Below are 3,004 nucleotides of genomic sequence, written 5' to 3'. Positions count from 1 at the left end.
ATAGTTCAGAGGCATACAAAGAGACATCGAGAGAAAGGCAATTTACTGTTCAGAAACCCACAGACGAAGCGATCTGATGGGATCTTATTCATATTTCTACATGATTTTCATTGCAATGATCTTATTGATTGCAATCCATTTCGGGTATACATTGCATTGAAAGAAATATTTCCGAGATCTGCAGATGAGTTGAGATGTTGTAAGGTTAATGACTAATTCCGGTCACTTTTCTACAAGTAACGACAGTGGTTCTCTACGCAATCACCATAATAAGGAGATGGTGGAGAACAACAGACAGCCTCCAAGCCTGGATGTTAGTTTAACCAAATTTGTCATGCAGAATCAAAGCCATTGTCTTGTATGCAAATATCAGCACCGTGGGTTCAGCGGGGTTGGGAGCGACGGATGGATGTTGAAACGTAAGTGCATGTTTTACAATCACTTGACTACGATCGGTTGCATCTCCACAGAGACGAGTAGCTGTAAAACTGCGTAGGACGAGCTGATATGTAAAATACATGTGTCCATGTTAAAAAGCCAGCTGACTAAGCAATCTCCAAGGATGTGAAGTAAGTCACCAAAAGTGGGAAACAAAGAAACACACACTATTAAAGCCCCTTCAGTATTCTCATTTTCCGTTTCTTTAAACACTTCGGTGCCACAACTTATCATCCGATTAAATTATCTTCGAGTAAAAAGCCCCGATTCGAGCACCACCTGGAAGCACACCGCACCATAGATCAGTGTATAGCGCAGCCGAATACTGGAATACTGGAACACCGGAGGAAAAGATGCCGTTTCTTTAAAAAGGCATGCATAAACATACATCTCATCAGAAATATATCACAAGAGCAGACAACTCTCGGGAAGCCTGGCGTGCGCATAGCAGCGGTACAGGTGAACTCACCCGGTGCACAGCCTCGCTCGGTCCGGGAGGACGAACTGTTCTCAGGAGTCGGGTGTTAACGCGATGAAAACACGTTTAAGCAAACGTTTACTTTTACAGAAGGACAAAACGTCAGTATGAACAAAAGTCGTACAAAGGAGCCGTACAAACGGTCCTCCATGCGCTTTCTCGCCTGCTCATCTACTCCCAGACGGCTCTCTCCTGTTCTTTGGATGTGTGAAAAAGCCTCGCCTTCGTCACGTGACCCGGAGCATAGGACGCTTCGCTGCGCTCGGATGAACGCAAAACCCCTCCCGCCTGAGCGAGGGTTAAAACCTCATATCGAGCGATCACGGCATTACTGACAGCAGATCACGGTTGCATTCGAGGTCGTGCCAGGGTGTCAAAGTCTGCGGCTCGAACGACCAATCGATCTTCTGACTCGGTTCATTTCCTGCTGTTTACTGTGGCTTAAATACGAATAAGTGATCGAGACGTTTTCTACAAGTTAAGACCCATTGACCATCTCATGTTCCAATGTGAGAAGGCTTGGTGTTTGCTTTCCTCTCGCCCTTTGTGTCGTGCGTACGCTTCTCGTCTTACAACAAGAATAAAATATATTCTATGATGTAATGATGAATCTTCAAATGGATGAAAATTAGGGGTCGTGATCAACGGTCATGTTCATTGGGAGAAAAAAAAAACTCAATCACTACAAAGAGGACCAGCTGAGAGGGACCATTACGTCAGAATTTCCCTCCAATTAGTTAATAAAATGTGCTGTTTCCTAATTTATCCTGATTGCTGGAAACGTGCAGCGTCAGCTGCAACTTCAGGCAGTCCCTCTCCTGCAAAGGCCCCTCCTAGCCTCACAAGAAACCCCGACAAAAAAGTACGGTCCGGTCTAGGACGGACATTGGTCACATGCGCTGTGGGTCCCCAGTCCAACCGCGCGGACACCTGTTCGCCGATCGCCTCTATCGTGACACCTTCACTGCACTTCCATTTTCACGCCATGTCGCAGGTTCAGTCGGCTGTACGAAAGCAGTGCTTCTGGAATCGAAACGGGTTTATGTATAGTCTGAATGACTGTACGAAGGACTGTACTGTAGAAATTATGCTCGTGTCACTGCGCTAGAGATCTTTCTCGACAATTACCTCCATATATTGTTCTTTTTCTGTCCGTTATATACAGTGCAAAAAATGTTATTATTTCCACAGATTACCCTTGTGCGCTGTGTCATCTCGGTTTCGACCTCTTTTTCAGAGAATAGAAAGCGCCGTTCTCTTCTTTTTTTTCTTTTTCAGCCAATGGGGTGTGCGTCAGTTTCGTTGCCTCTGAGAAAATCTTTTATCTTTCTATTTTGGACAGTCTTCCAGAATACTCGCAAAATACTTACTGACCATTTGCATTTTTATGACATTTTCCCACTCTGTATTTGTCCTGCTCTATCTGGAATATTTGCCAAAGTTCCTTATTCATTTTTTCACACTCTCCGGGTGCGTTCACACATGCACCTACAAGCCGAATACACCAGCGATTGTGTGACGATTTTTGTTCTTTCAGCAGAGGGAGAGTGCGCGAGGGAGACAGTACTGCAGGTTATTTCCCTTTTGAGTTGAGGGTTCCACGTGAAGAGTAGGGTGTGGCATCCGTTTATAACTGTATACATGAGATTAGCATCCCACCAAATATCGTCACCTGCTCATGGACACTGGGTAAGAGTCAGGCACTCTGCAGATCCACGGATCTATTTTCTGGCTGCCGCTAATGGGTGCAATTGCCGGTGTCTCATACTGTCAATCCATACCTTGGCGTGAGCCTTGAAATCCAAAAAATAGATTTTCATATGTGAACATGACGGCGATGGACGTCGACACATGAAAAATAGGATGTAAAAACATATATTTTTGTTTCATATACTGTATGGGCTCAGGCTAAGGCTTTATTGATTTTATGGTGAAATTAAAATAAGCAATGCCATGAGATTCTGAGGGGGCATAAGCACTAACAAAATGAATGTAGCCATGCAGTGATAAATTCATATTTTTTCTGATTTCTGAAAGCACGGGTTTGCAGCGACAGGGTTTGATTTTGATCACTGAGGTGTAACCACG

General features: G+C 44.4%; 1 protein-coding gene across 2 annotated transcripts in view; it reads right to left on the bottom strand.

Annotated features, from left to right (window-relative positions):
* The window catches only part of si:dkey-166d12.2 (rap1 GTPase-activating protein 1), a 72,969-nt gene extending 71,864 nt beyond the window's left edge, over positions 1-1,105 (bottom strand). The window contains exon 1 of one of the 2 annotated variants that reach the window (XM_036530355.1): positions 908-1,105. The gene's annotated coding sequence lies outside the window, so the exon portion shown is untranslated. The remainder of the gene's footprint in view (positions 1-907) is intronic. The other variant, XM_036530357.1, reaches the window with a different exon arrangement.
* Positions 1,106-3,004: the final 1,899 nt, after the last annotated feature.

This window comes from Megalops cyprinoides, chromosome 6, assembly GCF_013368585.1.
Source record: "Megalops cyprinoides isolate fMegCyp1 chromosome 6, fMegCyp1.pri, whole genome shotgun sequence".
NCBI lineage: Eukaryota > Metazoa > Chordata > Actinopteri > Elopiformes > Megalopidae > Megalops > Megalops cyprinoides.
Note: the sequence above shows the minus strand (reverse complement) of the source record. Positions and strands in the feature narration are given on the sequence as shown.